Genomic DNA, 8796 nt, shown 5'->3' with positions numbered 1-8796 from the left:
AGCTACTGGAAGGAGTCCCTTGTTGGGTTAGCGATGCTACCGTACTAAACAAAAATTTAGGATCGTTTTTATTACGGTGGATGAGATTTGAGTAATATTTAGCTTTAGCTAAGGTAAGCATGTGTTTATAAGTTATTAAACCATCACTCCATGCTTGATGGTGCACCTCAAGTTTAGTCGTGCGCCATTTGCGTTCCAGCTTTCTACATAATAATTTCTGAGCTCTAGTTTCTTCTGTAAACCACGGGGTGCGCTTTTTTGGAGCCTTTTTTAACTTTAGCGGTGCTATGTTATCAATGGTTTCGCGCAGGGCGTCGTTAAAGTTGTTAGTGAGGTTATCAATAGAGCCCACATACTTTGGGAATGGTGCCATTACCGAGGGCAGTAGGTCAGCAAGAGTTGTCGTTGTAGCTGTATTAATGTTGCGGCTGCTATAGCAGTTATTATTATTATTAGTTTGACGAACATGCGTCTGAACCTCGAATTTTATAAGGTAATGATCAGACAATACTTTAGTATACGGGAGTATCGTAACTTTGGAAACGGTGATGCCCCTGACAAGCACTAGGTTTATCGTATTACCGTTGCGATGCGTGGGTTCATTTATTATTTGTGTGAGACCACAGCTATCAATTACAGTCTGGAGCGCTACGCACGGTGGGTCCGATGGGGTATTCATATGGATATTAAAGTCCCCCATTATGATTATATTATCGGCGTGTGTCACTAGATCAGCAACGAACTCTGAGAATTCATTAATAAAGTCCGAATAGGGCCCTGGGGGGCGGTAGATAACAGCCAGGTGTAGAGGCAGCGGTGTGACAGACCTCATAGTAAGCACCTCAAACGATTTATATTTATTATTTATGTTAGGACTAAGGTTAAAGTTTTCGTTGTATATTAGTGCAACCCCCCCACCCCTTTTGAGCGGACGGGCAATATGCGCATGTGTAAAGTTAGGAGGACATGCCTCATTTAGCGCAAAAAAGTCGTTTGGTTTAAGCCAGGTTTCGCTGAGACCGATGACGTTAAGATTGGTGTCTCTGATAATATCATTAACTAACAACGTTTTAGGAGACAATGATCTTATGTTTAAAAAACCTATATTATAGGTAGTGGGCTGTTTTAGGGAATTTTTGATCAAATTATCCGTAGTAGCAATATTAATAATGTTGTGTTTATTATGCCCGGTGCATTTAGTATAGTTACGACCATATCTAGGAATTGATACTACAGGAATTTTCCGATTGTTTGATTGTTGCTTTGATAAACTGCACGCATCATGGTTAGCCACCTCAGTAACGGGGATTTTCCGATTGTTTGTTTGTTGCTTTGATAAACTGCACGCATCATAGTTAGCCACCTCAGTAACGGGGATTTTCCGATTGTTTGTTTGTTGCTTTGATAAACTGCACGCATCATAGTTAGCCACCTCAGTAAAACACATGTCCAACTCTGAAACACTCAAAGCAGAAAAAACGTGTTCTAATTTAACTGACTCCTTACCCAGACCAGTAGTCTCGCATTTTCCATCTAAATCCGTCTTCGGGATGGAGGAAAGTGGTGTTCTGTGGGGATTAGCCTTCTGTTTTGTTTTTAGCCCCGCTCGGCATCCGCGTTTCCGATCACACCGCTGGCGTCTGCTCCGTAGACGGCCCCCGCTGCTACTAGACTCCGCTGCTTCACAGGCCGCTGGATGTAGCCGCCGATGTATTCCCATGCTAGTTAGCAAGTCTAGCACGCAAGTGTCTATCGGTCCAAAACGGCCCGATGTGTCCACATCCAGAAGTGTCTGGCGGTCGTACGTGATCACGGAGTGACCACGATGCGAGCCAGCCATAAAGTTTGTGGAATTGTCCGGTATTTCTGCCAAATGTTCCATCTTTAGCAGCAGCTCCGCAATGTTGCAGCCCGTTCGGGCGCCGCCATCTTGGAATCATACTGTATATACGTATATGTATGTATATATGTATATAAAGGTATATACAGTATAGGTATATATGTATGTATATATGTATATAAAGGTATATACAGTATAGGTATATATGTATGTATATATGTATATAAAGGTATATACCGTATATATGTATGTATATACGTATATAAAGGTATATACAGTATATATGTATGTATATACGTATATAAAGGTATATACAGTATATATGTATGTATATACGTATATAAAGGTATATACAGTATATATGTATGTATATATGTATATAAAGGTATATACAGTATATATGTATGTATATATGTATATAAAGGTATATACAGTATATATGTATGTATATATGTATATAAAGGTATATACAGTATATATGTATGTATATATGTATATAAAGGTATATACAGTATATATGTATGTATATAAAGGTATATACAGTATATATGTATGTATATATGTATATAAAGGTATATACAGTATATATGTATGTATATATGTATATAAAGGTATATACAGTATATATGTATGTATATATGTATATAAAGGTATATACAGTATATATGTATGTATATATGTATATAAAGGTATATACAGTATATATGTATGTATGTATATATGTATATAAAGGTATATACAGTATATATGTATGTATATACGTATATAAAGGTATATACAGTATATATGTATGTATATACGTATATAAAGGTATATACAGTATATATGTATGTATATATGTATATAAAGGTATATACAGTATATATGTATGTATATATGTATATAAAGGTATATACAGTATAGGTATATATGTATGTATATATGTATATAAAGGTATATACAGTATATATGTATGTATATATGTATATAAAGGTATATAGAGTATAGGCGTAATGTGATCAAACTTTCTTGTTCTTGTCAAAAGTTTAGCAGCCGCATTTTGTACCAACTGTAATCTTTTAATGCTAGACATGGGGAGACCCCAAAATAATAGGTTACAGTAATCGAGACGAGACGTAACAAACGCATGGATAATGATCTCGGCGTCTTTAGTGGACAAAATGGAGCGAATTTGAGCGATATTACGGAGATGAAAGAAGGCCGTTTTAGTAACGCTTTTAATGTGTGCCTCAAAGGAGAGAGTTGGGTGGAAGATAAATACAGACAAAGGTTGCTGGAATATAGGTGGAACTTCTTGTAAATGTAAAACTCTATATTATGTGTTCAGTAATGTATATTGTTCCACTTCAAATGTTCTCTGAACATTTATTTCTCTCATTGTTATTTCACTTCTTGTTATTATACTTACCTCGGTGGAGGTAACTATCACAACTTCTAGCAAGGTGCTTGCGGCATTTATAGCTCTATTTCCGTAACTGCGTGACGTTCCAGTAGTTTAAAACAAATAACTGGTGTGTGTTAAAGTCATATAAATACCAAAAGAGAAACAATAAATGGTATTACGGCCCTGCGATGAGGTGGCGACTTGTCCAGGGTGTACCCTGCCTTCCGCCCGATTGTAGCTGAGATAGGCGCCAGCGCCCCCCGCGACCCCGAAAGGGAATAAGCGGTAGAAAATGGATGGATGGATGGTATTACTTACTTTCAGTTGTTATTCCTTCGATGCTGAATATTATTTCTTCCCATCGAAATCATTACATCCGCCCACTTAATGCGCATGCGTGTTTTTCAGGAAAAGCCAATCTGATTGGACAGATTCATGGAGTGCCGTGCCAAATCTCGCGATCTCAGGATTTACATCAAGTTCATTTTCTCCTTATATGTCCATCTGAAAATAGCCCTTTTTGGCTAGGACATCATTTTCAAATGATTTGAAAATGTATGCTTTCTATCAGACGGCGGCGGACATGACGCGTTATTTGCCATCAGTTAACGTCAGAAGAAGAAGAAGCGGGGAAACAGTAGGTGGCGTAACATTTGAAGGTTGTCAGTGCGCCTACCTTCAACTAAAACAAGGAAGAAGAAGAAAGCCAACACTTAGTTGTTTTTTTTAAAGGTTTATTTATAAATGTCAACAATTACAAACAGTAAGACAAACAACAATATACAACATTATAAAACATTATGAAAACAGTACAAAACAGCACCAGGGGGTTGTAAGCTCAAAATAATAAAAAAAAAGAATACAAACATATATATATAAATAATAAACAAAATGCAAAGCCGTAGGCTTATTCAGATTCATCAAACAACTTAAATGTGGAACACAGCATCATCGTTTTCACAGCTTTTTTGTTGTTAGAGGTAGAGAGCGTTTTAATGTAAAGTTCCAGATCTTTTTTAAAGGCACAAAAGATAGGACGGGTATTAAGAAACTTACATTTATGAATATAAAACTTAGCCAATAAAATAATGAGCTTGCAAAGGTAGAATTCCTTTTCAATTTTTTGTTCATACAGTGTAAAACCAAAAATCACATCTTTAAAGTAAAGCACAAATTTGTCATAAATATTGTCCAGGATGAAGCGACAGATGCCTGCCATAGTGATGGAGTGTTTTCACAAGTATAAAACAAGTGGTTAACAGTCTCTGGGTGCATGTTACAAAAGGTGCAGGTGACATCAATGTCCTTTTTGTATCTAACCATCACAGTCTTTACAGGGTAATAGCGATGGATGATTTTAAATGATATCTCTTTGACTTTGTTGCTAAGTAAATACCTGTTAGGAAGGGACCACGTTTTGGTCCAACAGATGTCATTTACAACATTATTCCATAAGGAAATGACATAGGAGACAGACACACAATCATTTTGGAATAAGCTGCGGATTTTTCTGTTATTTTTTTGATCAAAGCAAAGTTTCCCCACGGGAGTGTCAAGTGGATCATTCACAATGTTTACAGCAGAAAGAGGAGGTGTGTAAGCCATGTACAACATAATAACACCTGTTGGAATGTACAACATAATAACACCTGTTGGAATGTACAACATAATAACACCTGTTGGAATGTACAACATAATAACACCTGTTGGAATGTACAACATAATAACACCTGTTGGAATGTACAACATAATAACACCTGTTGGAATGTACAACATAATAACACCTGTTGGAATGTACAACATAATAACACCTGTTGGAATGTACAACATAATGACACCTGTTGGAATGTACAACATAATAACACCTGTTGGAATGTACAACATAATAACACCTGTTGGGATGTACAACATAATAACACCTGTTGGAATGTACAACATAATAACACCTGTTGGAATGTACAACATAATAACACCTGTTGGAATGTACAACATAATAACACCTGTTGGAATGTACAACATAATAACACCTGTTGGAATGTACAACATAATGACACCTGTTGGGATGTACAACATAATAACACCTGTTGGGATGTACAACATAATAACACCTGTTGGAATGTACAACATAATAACACCTGTTGGAATGTACAACATAATAACACCTGTTGGAATGTACAACATAATAACACCTGTTGGAATGTACAACATAATAACACCTGTTGGAATGTACAACATAATAACACCTGTTGGAATGTACAACATAATAACACCTGTTGGAATGTACAACATAATGACACCTGTTGGAATGTACAACATAATGACACCTGTTGGAATGTACAACATAATAACACCTGTTGGAATGTACAACATAATAACACCTGTTGGAATGTACAACATAATAACACCTGTTGGAATATACAACATAATAACACCTGTTGGAATGTACAACATAATAACACCTGTTGGAATGTACAACATAATAACACCTGTTGGAATGTACAACATAATAACACCTGTTGGAATGTACAACATAATAACACCTGTTGGAATGTACAACATAATAACACCTGTTGGTCAGCTTGGTCAGCTGTGCTGATTGATTTAGTTTCAGTTAAGGTATCCATAAACTTAAGTTGAAAAACGTATTGGGGTGTTACCATTTAGTGGTCAATTGTACAGAATATGTACTGAACTGTGCAATCTACTAATAAAAGTTTCAATCAATCAATCAATAGTGCGTAATCAGAGCGCATGTGTAAAAAAAAAAAAAATTCCCAGTCCACAACTATCCTCATTCACAACACGTTCTCTTAGATTTCCATGTTATGATACATGTTCACATTATTTATTGACTGTATCTAAAAAATATTTTAAAAAATATGGTATTATTTAAATGAAGATATGAAATAATCCTAAATGAAATTCAATGACTTGGTTTATATTATTGGATATACTCGGTCATAAAATCAGTGTCAGTTGAGTTGGTCCATAGATTTCCTGTAGGGAATTTTAATGTCCAGCAGATGTCAGTATTTAGTGACACAGGATCAATACAGTTTATAAATGTGTCAAAAGGCTGTGCAACGCCTCATCAACCCATCACTAACAATCACACAGGTCAGGTAATGTCAAGACTTTAATCTACACTGGACATAGGCAGTCTTCTTTACTGTCAAAGACTTTTTGACAAATCAATCAAACAGAACCCCCAGTCAAATGACAAATTCAGTATTACTTTTCAACAGACATTCATTTCATCTTGTAGTTTGTGGTCTGGACATTTGACACAGGAATTTAACTTTTCCACACACCATCCTGAATCACGGTTTCAATCGTAGTCCATGTTAACTACCAAACCGTAACTTAAAAGGGTTGGTTGAACAACTATAAGGACTAGCAGGTCATTGCTAATGTTGCTAATAGGCACAGTACTCATGGACTAAGTTTTGGGGAAATTCCTATTGAAATCAATGGGACATCCTTCAAAGTTCCACTTATTCCGTCTGATTCCAACTGTTCCAACTTCAAAATTTTCAGACTCTTCAGGAATCGTGTGCTTGATTTCAACAATGCTAAAATAATTTCAGGATTTCGGTTCATCATCAGCATTGGAGCAATCACACGCAATTCCTTCAGGAATTGCCTCATCTAGTTTTTAATGTTTAATAAAAAAAAGCAAATAAAATAACGACAAAAAAAGATACAACAATACAACATTTCGAAGTTTTAACCTATTCAAACCATTCCACCTTCGACTCATTGCACCATTCTGGAAATTCAAACTTCCCCTTTTCCTTGTCAAAAAAAGTTGAGGATTTTCCAGAATTCCTGCTTTTCCGAAGCCCTATTTCCACCCTCTTTCTGGCGACTACACCTTCCACATTTTTCAACGCGTTTTAACTGTTCCACCGTCAAAGCTTTCTTCTGCATAAGAAGTTGAAGAATTCTCTGTTTTCCCGAAATTCCGTATTACCATTTGTCATTTCAACATGTTATTACTTCAACAATTCTCCACCGATTGAAAAATTGTCCAAGACATCAATAAATTTAGATTAGATACTACTTTATTTATTCCTTCAGGAGAGTAAATGCCTTGGCAGAAGACACCTCCTGCCAAAGATGCCTATACCGCAGGATATTTAATTTTACAAATGATCATCAAATGTTGCCGTTGACATCAGTGATGCTGTTTGGAACAGAAATGATATATTTAGTAAGTAGAAAGAAAACACATGGAGCCCGGGCAACAGCAGCGAAGGTCTGCCCGGCCGCCGGGCAGCCCATGCATGCTGTGCCCTCCGGGCAACAGCAGCGAAGGTCTGCCCGGCCGCCGGGCAGCCCATGCATGCTGTGCCCTCCGGGCAACAGCAGCACGTCAGGCCCGCAGCGGTCCTGACGTGCAAATCGGTCGTACGACCTGGGTATAGGGGCGAAAGACTAATCGAACCTCCGGGCAACAGCAGCGAAGGTCTGCCCGGCCGCCGGGCAGCCGGGCAGCCGGGCAGCCCATGCATGCTGTGCCCTCCGGGCAACAGCAGCGAAGGTCTGCCCGGCCGCCGGGCAGCCGGGCAGCCCATGCATGCTGTGCCCTCCGGGCAACAGCAGCGAAGGTCTGCCCGGCCGCCGGGCAGCCGGGCAGCCCATGCATGCTGTGCCCTCCGGGCAACAGCAGCGAAGGTCTGCCCGGCCGCCGGGCAGCCGGGCAGCCCATGCATGCTGTGCCCTCCGGGCAACAGCAGCGAAGGTCTGCCCGGCCGCAGACTGGCTGCGTAGTCCTTATAGCTGTTCTACCAACCTTTTTAAGTAACGGTTGGGTAGTTAACATGGGTGCCAATTGCCTCGTACCTTAGTAGCTGTTTAGCCAACCCTTTTAAGTTACGGTTTTAAGAAGTACCAAATGTTGAAACCGTAGGTCAGGATGGTGTGTGTAAAAGCAAAATGCCTGTGTCAGTCCACAGCATTGGAGCCTTCGCACACAACTCCTTCAGGAATTGCCTCATCTACTTTTAAATGTGTTTGATAAAAAAGGAAAATAACTACTAAAAAAAAGATACAACAATATAACGTTTCCACATTTTTTAACCTATTACACCATTCTGGAAAATCCAGGATTTTCCAAAATTCTTTCTTCTACAAAGCCTTCTTTGCAGCGAATATTCTTTTCACAGTTTTCAACATGTTATAACTTTCAAAGTCCAAGGGGTTTGCTATTAATAGAACATTGACAAACCTCTCCAAGGTTTCTCATAGTCATCATTGTCACTGTCACCGAAGTCCCACTGGGGTGAGTTTTCCTTGCCCTTATGTGGGTCCTACAGAGGATGTCGTTGTGGTTTGTGCAGCCCTTTGAGACACTTTTGATTTAGGGCTATATAAATAAACATTGATTGATTGATTGATAAATGTGTATCTATATGTGTGTGTATGTATATATATATATATATATATATATGTGTGTGTATATATGTGTATGTGTGTGTGTATATATATATATATATATACACATATATGTGTATGTGTGTGTGTGTGTATATATATACATACACATATGTGTATATACACACATATATAA

Source organism: Nerophis ophidion, unplaced genomic scaffold, assembly GCF_033978795.1.
Source record: "Nerophis ophidion isolate RoL-2023_Sa unplaced genomic scaffold, RoL_Noph_v1.0 HiC_scaffold_92, whole genome shotgun sequence".
Taxonomy (NCBI): Eukaryota; Metazoa; Chordata; class Actinopteri; order Syngnathiformes; family Syngnathidae; genus Nerophis; species Nerophis ophidion.
Note: the sequence above shows the minus strand (reverse complement) of the source record.